This window comes from Apostichopus japonicus, chromosome 22, assembly GCF_037975245.1.
Source record: "Apostichopus japonicus isolate 1M-3 chromosome 22, ASM3797524v1, whole genome shotgun sequence".
NCBI classification, from domain to species: Eukaryota; Metazoa; Echinodermata; class Holothuroidea; order Aspidochirotida; family Stichopodidae; genus Apostichopus; species Apostichopus japonicus.
In genome coordinates, this window is record NC_092582.1 from 953,325 (window position 1) to 970,438 (window position 17,114).

At 38.7% G+C, this 17,114-nt stretch overlaps 1 protein-coding gene across 13 annotated transcripts in view; it reads right to left on the reverse strand.

Moving 5' to 3' along the window:
• The window catches only part of LOC139964060 (sushi, von Willebrand factor type A, EGF and pentraxin domain-containing protein 1-like), a 495,975-nt gene that overhangs the window by 426,949 nt on the left and 51,912 nt on the right, over positions 1-17,114 (reverse strand). The window lies entirely within an intron of this gene.

A 17,114-nucleotide genomic window follows, 5' to 3' on the forward strand; every position in this document is an offset into this window, starting at 1 on the left:
ATAACACAGTTCTCCTCTTCTGTTGTTGCCTCCACACTGGTGTCGTACATCACAGGAAACCTCACCCTTGACTTAGATATTTGGCTTTTCAATTCCTGCTGGAAAAAAGAAACAGCAAAGTATTCATCATTTGAAAAAAAAATTAAATAAAGTTGTCACCACAAAGTTATGTGAGATTTGCTTCCACTATAGTCTCAAAAAACAATCCCAAAGTTTGAAGCAGACTGTATAAAGCTGAAAATTTGAACGAGTGTCATCACCATTGCAACCAGAATCAAATGCCCAGAATACAGAGATAATAAAACATGGGCTAAATCTTTGTTTGTTGTTATGATCTTTAAAAATATAACATTTTAGAAACAGAAATGCACTGAGCCAACTTATTTATAGGCCTAATCGTTTTTAGTTGTTATGTTATTTTGCTTGCTCACATAACAAGCCTGTTTAGACCTAGGCTAGAGGAGAATCAGTACTTTGTTACACTAAGTTTGTCTTTCGGTCGTTTTGATTTAGTCTTACTAGTAGTACTAAAGTATATAATGGACCGGCGAAGACTAGAGAATACCCAGAGTTTTAGCAACTGCGTTAAACTGTATCATCTGATCTATTATTTACGTCAATGAGTTTCATTCAATCTAGGATCAAAAAGAGAAAACTAATTAATCTTAACCTTTAACTTTGCTACTACACAGATATTCTTGAATTACAAATAAATGTCAAAAAAACATCATAATCTACGAATCGATGCATATACATAAACAGAATAATTTGAATTCGCGCAAGTGAACCCTGCACTACATTGGACAGAAAAAACGTGCAATTAGACCAAACTAAACATACTTAATTTTCCGTTACTTCTACATAAAATATCAATGCAAATACAACAACTTACTCTTTTGGCAGTATACTAAAAGCACATGTTATAATAACTTCAGACTATCAAGCTTTCCTGAGAAAAAACGGTTAATACTTCTTACAGTAAACGACCGTGAAGGAATGTCGCAATTGTTTCCTGGGCGTGACCGGAAATTAAATACTAAAAAATGATAAACGAAAAGGTTAAATAGAACTGAAGCGTGCATCCTGACTGCTCGCAACATATAATACCGTTGACTAGCCAACATAATTTGTTCAGCCTACTGTGACTGTACGTTTGAAGGTCTAGCCTTGCTTATTCAATATCACAAAGCCTACCCATTTAGATTCACATGGGAAATTACAGGAAATCTTTACCAAATGAGTGTAGACTTCAAATAAACTATTGAGACTTATAGTTTCAGCATTTGTTTGGTAATAAATTAGAAGATTATGTGCCACTGTTCAATCCAGCCCAATACACACATAACACATTGTTAATTGGTGTTTAGAATGCACACTTTAGTGTTGAGAATGCATTGCAGTACCCAGTAGAAGCCTATAGGCTACTCACTGTCATTGCACTTGTGTATTGCGAAACGCCAGCGTGACAACGGTAGCGTTACACTAACCATAATACAGTACTAGTGCCAGTGGCCTAACAATTAACTTTAATTTTACCTTCAAGTTAAAGGAATAACAGGTAGGCCGATGATGGCAGTTAATACCTCCATTCTTCTAAAGACCTTCTTGGGTGATTTACGGTTGAAAGTTGCTTAGAGTGATCGTATGAAATTATGCCAAGTCCAGCAAGCTGCCGTTACCTCTCGGTTTCGAAATTGAAGTGAATCGAATTGGGTTAAAATACATTAGTCCGTCGACACCGACTAAGCTACGATTATGGCGTAAATCGGGTGTCCGTATCGTTCTTAGTCCATGGGTTAAAATACCTTAGTCCGTCGCCACCAACTAAGCTGCGATTATATTTTCCTTAGTCAGTGTAAACTGACTAAGAAGCAGCGATGAAACGAAGATTTTTGCTAGTCCGTGTGCATTGACTAACGTTACAGACTAATTTAACGTTAGTCCGTGGCAATATTGACTAGTTTATTTTTTCAGTGCATTAGAGCCAACAAGAGTCAAACCAAAGACACTATTAAATAATTTCCACATACATGCGTTCTTGTGGAGCTCGAATGTTCTGAACGGGTTAAATTAAATCATGTAAAATAATATTCCTTTACTTGTTTTCTAAAAAGACTAGCGTTAAGCAATCCTCTCAACTTACCTTGAAATTTGATCCTGATTGAGTGTCTCAGAGTTCCAGCTTCACACGTGTACGTTCCGTCGTTTCCTGAAGTCGGGTTACGTAACCGTAAACGTTTTAATTTGCCAGCTATGTAAGCTCTATGTGACGGCTGAGTTGCACTGATCGTCGTTAGAGTAGCACTGTTCCTTATACGACCTCCTGTCCGCAGCTGACAGTTTATAAAGACCGTACCCACAATGGGATAAACAATGTACGTACCGTCGGGTGAGACTGTTTTTAATACCGTATTATCCACAACAACCTTTAACTGAGAGGTTTCTGCCGAGATAAAATACAACATGGTAAACGGCGTGTTGATGAGCTGTTACATATGTAATTCTCTTATTTAAAATTCATTGTCTATATGAAAGATCATAGATAAAATTGTTAAACACAAACCCATTATATAATATTACCCAATAAAAAGAACATTTATTCGGGATACAAAGCCAAGATTGGTCTCAGTTTTTTTTTAAAGATATTGAACCAAAATCATCTTACCACATCTTGGAGCATGTTCGGTCCATTCCCCGTCAATACATTGTCTGTGGATCGGGCCATCTAATATCTGATACCTTACGTCTTCGCATCGGAAAGTGATCGTTTCACCTCCAATGAAGGATTGACGATTCCCTATCGCTGTGGTGTCTTCTCCGACTCCGACATGGGCAATAATATTCGGAAAGGTATATGGTCTCGAACAAAGGTTAGTTTCTGCAAATATTAAATAAAATAACTGTTCTTGATAATCAAAATTCAATCAAAATGCAATTGCAATAGTCCAAATGATTAATTGTCAAGAAACCAGAACGGGGTGCCAATAAATCGAATATTCTCTGATGAAATTTAAGTCGAACTTAAATCCATTGAAGACGATTAAGCATTGACTTTGTTAATTATGAATTTTATATTCATGTTGCATGTATATTCGCACATGAATGAAACATGAATCAGGTACCAAATCAATTGAAATGATACATTGCAACATATCAATGTTAAAGTAATTTTTTTATAACAGTGTTGTATTTCAAATTCTATTCACATTTCTTCAAGACAAATGTTATCTTGAAATCTGTCATTTATGCTAGATTGACAAAAAGTCAACATGGTCGGTATCTGAAATCGCAACCAACAGATATTTCGAATAATTTCAGTATTGCCTTAATGAGTTTAATTAATTAAGCTATAATTTCTTTATATTTACGTTTTCTTGTAATAAAACTTTAATGTATGATCGTCATCATTATTGGGTAAAACATATTCAAATGTTATATAATTGCTACTTTCGCTTAATGTTCCTGAACATAATGTATCTATGGACATTTAGCGTCACTGATTTAAATGATACAGTACTATGTAGATGTTGGATTTTAATATTACAAACTGCAGAACAAATATAACCTAAAGACAACTAATTGAGTGATTCTTGGCGAGATTGTGTATTACATGTTGGTGAAATATTCCCCCAAAATGTTTCTAAGTGTTTATCATTAATTAGGTAAAGTAATCGGTAAGGTCCTTGCACTTATACAGACCCATCGACCAATAGCATATATAGTTATAATGGACATGGATCTACTTGTCAGGTATCAATATCATCCAAGCATTACTTCTAGAGTTATTTTATTTCAAAGATTTTCAATCTTTGACCGTGTTGACCTCACGTTGGTGACCCTGAGCAATTGAGAGCGGGAGACCTTCTTCTAGCTGACGACTCTGTCACTAGAGCAATACTTTTGTATGTCAAGTGACGTACGGATGAAATCAGAAATAGGCTCAAGCAGGCTATACCTCAAGTACTCATTTTATGCTCCATGAACGATGGAGCTTCCGGATAACGGGTCTTTGATTCCCCATACCCTGGATAAAAGCGGTTATGATGTCACAGGGATCTATGGTGGCACCGTCTGAAAAACCTGAGTGGATATCGGTGATTGCTGACCGATAATTTCTGATTGATGGAAAGGTACATCAAGAAGTCTGTGATCTGGTTTACCGAGGCTGAACATGGTGTAACATGGGAGTCCGCACATCATTGGTAGAACCCTCCAATCTGCGAAGGATAAGTTCGGACGCCGTTAGTCCTTCTTGCTGATGATGTCATATCGGCAACCTCTTTTCACACTTAATAAGGGCCAGAAAGCCAGTTCGAGCGACCGGAAGTTGGAATGAAAGATTTTACCTTTGGCCTAGGTGAGCAGGTGGGGTGAGTCCGACATTTTGCGTGGAGCTTCACACAAAAGATCGAGGAGAAGAGGGAACCATGGTCTCTTGTGCCATCTGGGAGCTATGGGTAGTAGTCACGCCGTAATAGCTTGAGAGGGACTCTATGGATGAGACACAGAGAAGGGTAGGGGAAGCTTACATTCGTCTAGAGATATGGACATCACGTCGACGGCCCAGGCCTGTGGATGAAACGTCCTGAAGCAAAATGTCGGTAGTTTGGTATTTTCAAATGAAGAAAATAGGTCGATGTTCGGGCGATCGTATATGCTAAACAGCATTCTGCAGGTCTGTTATTCCAGGGAATATTCCATCAGGTTTGTGGTTCTCCTGAATAGTGCATATGCCACCTGGTTCTCATTCCTCGAAATGTGAGAAACTCTAAGGAGAATGTTGTTCAGTTGACGCCAGTTTAATTGGTTCAAAATTACTTTGCTCAGGCGAGTTGACCTCTTTCCGCTTCTTTTTTGATATAAGCCACTATTGTCGTATTGTCTGTAAAGAATGTTCTCCCACATTTACTGGTTTGGGGATTTACGAGCGATAATACCTACGCACTCCACATCTGCACTTCCCATCTACCCAACTACACATTGGAACGTTTAAGCAATGCGTCCTCGCTCCCTGGCTACCGTCCACTTACTCCTCCTACCTGATCTACCCCAAGGATAAAGCGGGGATCATCCGCCGGCACTATAGTTGGTAAGTGTGGGTAGGCAATAATAAAAAAGAAACATGTGAGTTCCGTCGATCGACAGAGGACCTCATCACGTGGTACGAAGTTGAAGTGAGTGAGGTATAATGTGCAGCACTAAATAGAAACGAATTACCGCAAAGTATAACATATATTAGCGCAATAATAAGACCAATATAAAGGCCGACGACTCACTTCTGGATTTATAGGCTCTAATCCGTGTACTAGATCGATAGAACTTTTCATGTCCTAGGGGAAGACAATTGGTTGCAGATATGTGTGATACGTGAGAAAATTGTGTAACAAATATGGGTCTTCCGAGAAAAAAGTAAGTTTTGGGGAATTAACTTTCTCTTCACTTACCTGTCCCACTTTAACTTTGCCAGGTGTGGCATTGTTACAATAGCGGGAAGCCCAACGGGCTGGACCTATCCCAGGGAACTCTCAACACTTCACGCACGCAAACCGCCTCCGATGCAAGAGTGTCGGTCAAGTATGCGGCCACAAAAGTTGACGGGGTCTTTCATGCTGCTGATCTTAAGAACTCCTGCAAACATAGCCTTGGAGGATGCCTGGCTTCTAAGATCGTGTGCTCGTATTCTTTCTCCCCTTGCAGTGTGGTGTTGAATCAGCTGTACCAACCATCTTGAGATAATATCCCCAGAGGCTGGTGAGTGAGGTGTGGCTGGGAGGATGAACAGCGTCGATGATGTAAGTAGTGTTTAACTGGGCAGGATAGTCTGTCCTCCCTAACTGAGTGACCACCGTTGTGCTGTCGGTGAACGCTGTGACTGTGGAACCCCTGATCTCCTGATGGACGTGATGGAGCGCTCTTGCTACTTCTTCGAGTTCACTTCCTGACGTTTTACAGACCAGACGAATCCGACTTAGAAATCCAAATCTCCATGTCACCATTGGATCCAGGCGATGCGTGCTCCGACATAGTTGATCGGCTGAGGAACGATCGCTGAGCCTCCACCATTAGTTGGTGGGCATCTTTTTTGTTTGCTTAGTATCGTTAGGCCTCTTTGGGCCGCAAACCCCAGTTTTCTGCCGGATTGCGTTTTAAAGGTAGGTCGGGCGTAGTCTAGAGTTAGGTGTCTTTGGCTTCGTGGTTGGTCTTCCCGCTAAGCGGATTTTCTAGGTACACGACTTACTGGTCGTCTAGGCTCTTGGCTTTTTAGCAGGTTTCTTGTAGGAACGTTCCTTGGTGTTTTTTTTATAGGAAGACCTCAGCTCTAAGGAGAGTAGTATTGTTTGCCTATGCCCATTATCTTCGTCAGAGAGCTAACCCGCTGGAAGTTAACCTAGGTCCCGCTAGGGTTCCGTTTACTTGCTCGGGGTTTTTTGATTAGATACATCGGCGTCCTTTACGCCGGATCAGAGTTGTTACAGTTTGTTCTCCGTTTTCCACATTTATAATATTTATATTTGTATATTTATATAGTTTGTATGCTCCTTTGCTGTTTACTAGTTTACGTATTTTTGATATTTTGTAAGCGGCTTCTTTACATGATGTCACTGTGTTTTGCATGTATTTGAATCCTGGTTCAATCATTGTTTTGGCAATTTGCTAAATCATCCATGTAGTTCACTGTATCTTAACTCTTCTGTTACGTGGTTTCCACACAGGGAACACGTATAGTTTTTTTTTTTGCGTTCTTACGAAAGATAGAGCTTCCATCAAGTGCGCAAGCAGGTCGTGGAAAATTTCCATCACGTCTGGCTAAATTATCACGTATCCGTGTCGGACACGTTAGGGGTAAATGCCATAGACCCAGCTGCTAAAAATACTGGTAGTTCTATTCCTCCAGTATCTGTGGATCCCGGGAACAATGCGAATTCCAACCCAAAGACAAAGATTAAGAGAGCTAACAGAGGGGAAGGAAAGGCTATCAATTCCAACGGCCGGAAGATGAAGCGACGCGCTTGCTACCGAGGACCACAGAACCACGGTCTACAGTATCGCGAACCACAGATTTACAGACCACGGACCACAGTGTAAATCTCATGATCCCCAATATAATGATGATAACTCAGAGAGTAAAGGAATTAATGGTAGTACACGGCTTTGGTAATTGGTATATACATAGAGACTCCAAAAACTTATTGCAAAAAATATACAACATGTTGGTGGCAATTTGAAATACTCCTTTAATAGTTTATCTGCTAAACGTTGTACTGGACAGTGGGCTTACTGATAAACTATATACCGAGGATGCGTCGTGGGTGCACTGGTCCTATAATAATAGTAGAATATTCCAAGGCAAAATCACAATATTGGTAAACTTTTCTTCCGTCTGAAACCTGAATATAAAGACTCAGTTTTCACAAAAAATTGATGTCACATCACTGAGGTAGTCTAATGACGTCCCTGCCCTCTCAGAAGATAGTAAATGGTTCTGAATAAGGAGTGGTAACATTCAAACGGGGAAATATTATGCCAACACCAGGGGAGTACACTTACCTCCTTTACAACAACAAACACACATAAAGGCATTTGTTGGCACATTATTGCGCCGTGAGCTTCATATAAACCTAACTTAACAATTCGATGCCTATTTTCTGTCCGGTAAAGGACTCCCAGACACCCCTATACGAGGAGCGGCTTCAACGTCAACAGGGAAACACACTTTCTTGCAAAGCATTTATTTGCTTCTGGCCCTTCCATAGTGGTTCAGCTTCTACCTAAATCATCCAGAGGATTGTTAGAACTACACCACACCTTGGTAGTCCTCAGTAGCCACTGACAATTTTGCGCGAAACTTTCAACCAAGCGAGGAAATGTAGGTATGCATGTTCATTATATAATTGTAAGTAGCTTAGAACGTAATATTTTATGACAGACAGCTTAAGAATAACAACAAACCTTCACTTTTTTATGAAAAGACACAGTGGGCCATATCTGAATGTATAGCAGATTCGGCTGTGCCTCTACATGACTGCTCCACTGTGACGGTTAAAATGACACGTATAAGGTTATTTCCACTGGTCATAGACTAATTAGCATAATATGCAAGGTGTTTGTAGCGTATTCAAGAGTAAATGCCAAAACGTATTGTTAGGGAGCGAGGCGCGCTAAATAAAAACAAAAGGTCTCTTACAAAGGATGAATATTTGAAACACATGCCCCTATTTGCAAGCATTGCTTCCAGGTGGAATGGGCAAATGAAATGGAACACGAGGTTTAGAAACTTCACCTCACTCTGAGCATCTAGGCAGAGCAGACAGCGGTTTTAGGCGTTAGCAAATAGGGCGTCGATCACAGTAGATATGTCGTGGAGACAGGCATAGGGTATATATTACCGGGGGAGGCTACTTTGTCTGGGTAGACGGTAAACTTGTGTATTGATATCTGTTTGAGAGTACCCTTCACCGACCAAATGGAGACACCTGCCCCATGCCGTGACTCAGAGGCTGTCTTTTCACGTAAGTGGGAATTTGTTTTAATTGATTGACTAAGGAACATATATTAATGTATATTAATTTGGTAGTTTGTAGCTAATATTAAATGTCTTAATATTAGAAGTGTGTTTATAAGTATTGTAATATAGCCCAATGGTAAATGGGAATAACTCATATGTGGATTGAATTATACTTAAAACTATAATATATGACTGAGGGTTAATTTGAAATGCATTGTTTGAATATTAATTGCCGGAGAGACAAGTCCGTTTTCGATTTGAAGGGTTGGGAATTTGCTATATGATAATAATGTTAATTTCAGGGATAGTCCACTTTTAATACTGTATAACGATTATGTTGTCCTATTTAGAGCGGCTAGGGGATTGAGTACATGATGTAAACTATTCATTTTACTGACAAGAGGAAGCATCATTGTATCAATTTTATTACAGTATACCATTTCCTGGGAGACGAAACTTGTGTTATATACTGGGAACGTTAAGTCAGAGCCTGTTTAATTTCGAGAGGAGCCACGAGACGGAAGATCCGTGCGTATAGCAGCCAACGTTGAGGCCCTCCCTCCGTCTGTATATTGGGCGATAACATCATATATGGTTATACGCAAGAAAACATTATTTAAAAGAGATATCGACTAACGACAGAATAGTTAATACGGGAATTGTCGTTGAGAAAAAAACCCTACTTCGTTAGTTAAAAGGAACCTTTTCTGTTGAGTAAAAGAAGGGCACCAGTAAACGTTAAGATTATGTTAGGTAAAAGACTTAGTGTAGCAAAGCAGCTTATGTGAGTTGTAGTGTACAATAATGAATTTTCGTTATTTATAAGCATACTGTTACATTTCATCTTTTTTCATAAGTGTTAAAAGAACCCGAGTGGGAATTTATTATTATTTGAATTTCCCACGTCACATCCACCAACCTAAATGAAGCCTTAAAACATTTGGAATTTACAGCTTTTAAATCTGTGGGCCTTCGCCTATACCTACTGTAGAATTACATCAACAGTTTAATAGCCTTCTTTAATTTTATATCAATAGAAGATTATTGGAAACTTTCATCCACTTTTAGAGCATAAAATGGGCAATCTGTGTCAGTATTGTTAATGGTGGGCTTTGTTCAGTGTAGTTGAAAGTAACATCATACCATATATGTAACCTCCAAACAAGTAACGTTTCTACTGAATGGAGCATGATCGTGAGGTCCATCGATTAGTATGCATGTACTGAAAGAAGTATGTATTTGTTATGTGACCTCTGACCTATCATTTTTTACTATATTACTAGTATCAAGGTAGCACTACCATATTTGTTGTCAATTATACAGTGTAACAGCCTGAGAACTTATAAGACATATCGTTAGTTAGGATGTGTTCCGTGAACAAGAATTGCAATATATTTTAGATATATAGAAATAACTTTTAATTGTATTTACAATGATATTGGTACAATATCATTACCATGAATTGAAATCAAACAGTAGATGACATTCCATAATGCCTACAGCACTTTGTCTATACTACATGCAATCCACAAGATTTAAGAACAATGATACCTTTGTCTTGTAACATTTTATGTGGGTATGTACCTCTTCTATACATCCCAAGGTAACGATCATAACTCGAACAGTTTAAGTTGTTAAGAATTATAAAAACGTTAGCATGATAACAGTGGTTTGTGGGTTTAGTGTGCGACACAGACCTAGTTCAGTCATTTTACCGGATCGGCTCGATAGCAAATCGGGAGTTAATATTATATCAAAAGGCTTTTTGTATTTTTTTGGAAATGCAGAATAGGCTTTTCTATAACAGTACACTCTAATTTGCTCTAAATTGCTATCCCTAAAATGTTGGAAAGACAAATTGAGCTTATTACGGCTTTTGCAGATTTGTAATACAATGCATTTTTTATTAAAAATAGCACCACCATTCTTTTGAAATTAATGTGTGCCATATTGAAAATAAACTTGTTTGGATTAACGTTTCGTCAACTTGGCTACGTAAAATTCTTTGCTTATTGACAGCAGTTGGTATTTTCAAGAAGCCGATGACTTTTTCTTGGTTTAGTACCATATTGGGAAGATATAATCATGCTTTATTTTCGACGGTTAACTATACTGTTGAAGATGGATTACTTTTTTTTTCATTTGAAAAAGCTGCAGATGTTGTACATATAATAGGCCTTCAACACTTACCTTCAAATGTGACGCTTATTGAATGACTCAATCCACTACTCAAACAGGTGTATATTCCATTATCTTCTGCTGTAGGGTTTATAATTACAAGACGAAAGACAGAAGTGTCATCGGATCGTTCTCCATGTGTATCTTCGCCGTCCTTTCTTATTCGTGTATCCCCACTTAACTGTGCAATGTTTAGTCGATTCCTGCAACTGATGGTGACCTCATCCATCGGGGTTACCAATACAAACTGGCCAGATTGACTAATTGTTAATGAAGTTGTCGGTGAAATGTCCATATGTAACTGAGAGATATCTGCAAATCGTACAAAATAAGGGCTTATTGTGAACAATAACCTGTCTATCATCTGATCAAACTAAACAAAATGATCAAATTTAACCAGCTGGCGGTGTTTACGGCATAATTATATTCTCTTTACACAGAGTACATGCATTTTACATTACAACTTAAAGAGTTAACCCGGCAAGTTATTCAATACAGATTTTTATGTAGCAGCTGTAGGCACATTGGGGAGTAAATTTACTTCATGAACAGTCTTCAGATTTTATGCAACAGCTATATACACATTTTACCAAGGAGTGTTATTACTTCAAGAACAGTCTCAAGTGTAATGAGGGAAGGCATGATCTTTAAATGAATTTATTGCCCACCAATAGTCATGTATTTACATGTTATCCGACAGGCAACCATGATAGGAAACTAAGATGTAAGTATACGTTTCATAATGAGGTTAGAAGGGTACATCGGCATTGTAATAATAATTATATGAAATAGTCAAATTGGATGATTTCACTCAACATATAATTAATAAATATGGTACTCTGGAGAGGGTTACCGTCTTGTTGTAACTATAAAGAAATGTATCTGATATGTTATTGCAGTTGCATTGACGACTTTCATAGATATGTGATATTTGAAGTCCTACACTTTGTATTCGAAGGTATATTTATCTATAGAATATATCACTCTCGTTCTGTTACCATTTATCTGCAGCGAAAAGACAAAATGATTGACAACCTTTTCGATATTCATATTTGCCAGAAATTAATCACTATGCTGAGAATTAATTTATATTGTCATGTCGTTATGCATAGATGTAGGTAGCCGGTACTCATAGCTGGTACAGCTACTACCGTATACATGTCCCACAACCGTGCATCAGTATTACTATTTTGTGTTCGTAACACGGTAACATGTATTACTGGTGGCATTGTAACTTCTGCAAGACTGTTAACTTATTCCCATCTAAGACTAAGAACTGTGCGACTGGGCAAGAAGTCTATGAAGGTGAGAAAGTCTACGAGATGAAGTAAAGAAGGTACGGTACCGCTTACCTCCAGTTTAAAACTATTCTTATATTAAACCAATTCGTCATGCCGAGAACGAAGAAAGGCCATGTTCGTGTATACTGAAGGCTTACGGCATAAAACGAAACGATACTACTTATTGTAGAATCGCGTATTAATAAACTCGCACTAACTGGATGGTACAGCAACTACTGTTCATGTCCCATAACCGTGCCTCAGTAATTACTATTTTGTGTTCGTAACGCGATAACATGTGTTACAGGTGGCACCAGCAGTTACTGTACTAGCTTTTAATATCGGGTGTTGTCGGTCATATTGGGCTCAATAACTGTGTCTTGAAGCTGCTACCGGATGACCGCGTTTCTGTAATTAAAATTACCACAAACCGAACGCGTATGGTGTTGCGAAGTTTACAGTTATTTCAGTTTTTTGTGAATAATTTATGGTGAATCGGGTTAAAATTGTTAATGCTGCATTAAATCGGAGTTCATCGGACGCGGCACCTAGGCTAAACCTTGGTCGCAAGCATGCAAAACAGGATCATTAATATTATATGTGTTATAACACCTTGCACTAACACACCCTGTACCTGTGGGTGCACGTGCACTTTACTACCTAGCCTAAAACTGATGATAACATGTTTGCACTCAATAGCCCTTTACGGTTCACCCTTTATACATAGCGCTACTGGGTTATGTGTGGCTCGAAGGGATCAAGGTAAAGAAAACAAATAATATGACGACTGTTGACGATGACTGACGTAAGTGAGAATAAGTGTTACAGTGTGACGCCCTATGACGCATAACAATGAATATGAAGATATAATTGCTGGAACATACATCTTGTACATAATATACAATTAAGTGTAATAGCTACTACACGAGCTCAGGTCCGGAGACGTTTTCGGTCTTCGCGTACTGTCTGCCAACTCATGTTGGGGAAATGGGTTCCTGACCCTAATAGCTGTAACTAATTGATCTCTGTTTTAGGTGGAGGAGATTGCTTTTGCTCTTATTAGTGATAGACCTTCCCTTCACTTCAATGCCTGGTTGACTTAAACTCCATTGTGCGACTGACAGAGATGAGACCAAGCTGCAGGCAGCCTGTCTGAGCTCTTCGTCTCTCTCCGGAGCTAGTTTGTAGGACGGTGAGGGCCGGAGCTGCTCATTTGGGACTGAATGTTTTGACGTCAAAAGTCGAAATTCTCCCAATTCTCGGACATGATGTCACACTTGAAAAAAACACACAGGTCCTTCCCGGCCAAAAACGCAAGATTGTGCACACTTGATCTATGCTGCATTCTTCAGATTACATCTTAGGTATGGCAAGAACATATGAAGGAAAACATTATATCCAAGTTTGCGATTATGTATCGTTAATGATACACCAGAACAACTGGACACTGCAGTAATGGCCGGTATACTTACCCGATGTTCCGAAGCCTTACATGGCACGAGTGTACCCATAAGTCAGGACGAGAAGAGCTCTCCTCTGCTGTACATAGACCAGTAGCTTAACTTACTAGTCTCACTCGGGTTCACCGCTAGCCCCGTATTAGCTAGCATCAAGGATACTTATTATTAGGCCTATTATTAGTAATATGCGCTCGCAACGTTTTGAAAGCGGTATAGGTTACCTAAATATATCCCGGGAAAATTCCAATCCCGGTGCTCTGAATACGGTAAGTACTAACATTCCTTAGAGCACTTGTGAAGACTTAGTTCGCTTGGCTAATTGGCGTAGCTAGCACGCGAAACAGGGCGTGACTATTGCAACAATAAATGAAACTCTGATTGCTATAAAAATAACTTTTTAAAAATGAGCGATCAGTGAACGTACACCGTGGTAAAACGTTCACGCCGGGGACTACTTGGGGTAGGTGTACCATAAATCAACAACTTTTTCCAGATTTTCAGGAATGGGAAACCCTACACGGAATGTTCTACTCCCAGTGCGGGGAGTTACAAATTTACGCCTTAGTGTAACTGGTACCTACACAGACGTAATAGAGAAACGCTGCGTAACCGGGAGAAAAAGACATGTTAATAAAACGCCAAAATTTAAACCGAGTGGTTGTAGTAGGTGAAAAAAAGAAGAAGTTCTGGGAATATTGCGACTTCTTCAAACAATTGCGAAACGCTGCGAAATAGATGAAATCCAGGCCAGAACACGCGTTGGAATAGTATATTGGAAGGAAGTGGAGAGCGACCCGTAGAGGATAATTGGGGGCGCAGTGCAAGAATGTTAGTAGTTTTTATAGTCTAAGTAGATTGGAGTGCATATGTTTGGAGACAGATGAAAGAAGAGTGAAGTAAATTAGTTACCATGGTGATAAATTTGTATTTCTCTCACGGCAAAATTTGCTCCCAAGTCGACAAACCACCACTGATTTGTTGTTTCTGTAACAAAAGAAAACAAAAAGGAAAATCAATGTAGCAATTTTTACATGCCGTTATAGCAATGGAACACAGTTGTATTTTAATGTTAGTTTGATCAAATGATTGATACAGTGTATTGTGACATTTACTACAGTGTCTTTATTAACGTTCTAGAGCAATTCCAGTAGTCTGTACTTCAAAAATAGAGATATTAATTTAAATAATATGAATTAATTCTGATTTATTGTGAAAATGTTGATACAATTATTTTTTGTTTGCTTCTGGAAATCGTATGTAAACTCTGAATATTTACATCAATTATGTTATGTGTTTGTGTGAAGGGGGGGGGGGGGATATTCAATCATCTACTTTTGTTACATGTAGTAACAAATAACACCGTAAACATTTACAAATACGTAAAACCGTTTGTTAGGAATTAATTTAGATTATTACATGTTGCATATAGAGCAACAGGTATTGTTCTTAACATCTGTACCCATAGTTACGAATGTATGAAGTCTTTTCATAAAAAAATATTAGGCTTGGTGGAATTATAGGAATAGTTTGTATTGCAATAGCTATACTGTTCAAAATTTGAGTAAGCAAAGATTTCAATAACTTCCAAGTTTTATGATATTTTATGATAATTATGTATGCCAATATGCAACAGGACCAGTTTTTATTTACACAATGCAGTCATACTATTGTATATTTCTACAGCCCCTTGAAAAGATCGTTCATATTTACCCACATTGGTGAAACTATCAAAGAGTTATGACGCTTCACTGTATCCCCGCCTATCCTAAATGCAAGGATCAGACCAGGCCTCATGTTAGACAACACTAAACTGCTGCATACGCGCCTATCCCAATGCAAGGAACAGGCCAGGCATTATGTTAGACACCACTAAATTACTGTATTCCCGCCTATCCCAATGATAGTGTAACGTTGACCAGAACACATATCAAGACAAAAATCGGAGAAGAGGTTGATAACTGGTTGATCTCTTATTTATTGATTTATTATGGCGATCTTTGATTCACTGGCATATGGATTTACCACAGATTATGGCATTGACAGACTTTACGGAGACTTTGATAAGCAGTCAAGGTACAGGAATTGTCTGTACACTTAAGCGGTAACACAGTTACGCACTTAGGAAGTTACACAGTTAGGTAGTTACACAGTTACGCAACTACGCACTTACGCAGTTACGCACTTACGCACTTACGCAGTTGCGCACTTACGCAGTTACGCACTTACGCAGTTACGCACTTACGCAGTTACGCACTTACGCAGTTACACTAACTCGTGGAGGCATACAAGATATTTTGTTGGGACTCACTTAACAACAGGCGTAAAGACTTAACCAGTTTAGATTACTAAATAAAACATCTGTTTTCGAGATCACAAACGAACCAGTACGTGGGTAAATGTATTTACAGATGAAGGATAATACTAGCGTTTGTTGACACTAGTCTTTCTCACTACTTGCTTTGATTAAGAAAACATAAAAGATATATACAAGACAAACGCCCACATGAAACACATGGAATAGCGTTTGTGAGCCTCCTAGTAAAGTCGAAATTACAATTATCGAACCCCCTATAGATAGTGACAACAAATATGATGTCTTAAAAATACACCCTAGTTTCTTGTTACTTAAATGCACTTAGCGCAACGATAGCTTTCTTAGAATTCCCTAGGTGTACGAACAATATCCCCCGTGACCCCAAAGATACCCGATTTAATCTTTCCAAAGACAAACAATAAAACCTAGAAGTCATGCCAAGCACATAATCGTGTGATAGAACAAATATACCAGTGAGGTGGTAGCAACTTACAGAAAATAGGCGGTTCTCTCAGTTCTCTCTCTGTCAGGGGCCAATCTCGGAATACCTAGTGAGCGTGGTGAGCTAAAACTAATAAAACAATCTGCGCTACCACTAATAAGGGGAAACATCTCACAATTCGGGTGCTGATTCAGCAAGGTTTATAAACAAACAGGGGTACGATTTTCATTGGCTGTCCCCACCTGTAACTCGCAAAAGCTCTACACATATTTTTAGAGAAAGGCCATCGACGGGTAGAACTGAGGGAACGCTCATTCCTAAAACGAATATTACAATAACAATTTGGATACATTTCCGTTACAATAGGAACAGGCCAGACAATATGTTGGATATGACTTAACTACCGTATACTCCTTCAAGCTTGTCACAAATTTTCCCTACCAGGTCGGGCTCTAACCACTCCACATTTGTGTTTTTTTTTTTAATCTCAATAGTTGGCCTATGCGTCTTGCAAATCAAGAAAAAAAATGAATCTCCAAATTAACTTCACCGCTATACTCACGTGTTTGTGAACATCTTCCATTTTCAACTGTTAGGCCATTTACTGCCAGGTCGGCTCCACTGTCTCTGTACGCATCCATTCCTTGATATGCTCTCTTATTTTTTGCAACTGCAAATGACAATAAAAGGTTCAACACACATGAAATACGTTGTCAAATTATGGCAAGTACGCAACGACGAGCTATGTATATACATGAATTTGCAGTTGCTTTTAATGCTCCGAACAATGAACAAACTTTCTGAATTTTCTGGTAGTTTTTACTTTGTGATGCATAGATTACGCCATAGTGTTTTATGTTATTACGATAAGGAAAGCATATTATAGCATATTATATGTAAGTGGGTGGATGCATTAAATGTTAATCGTATTACT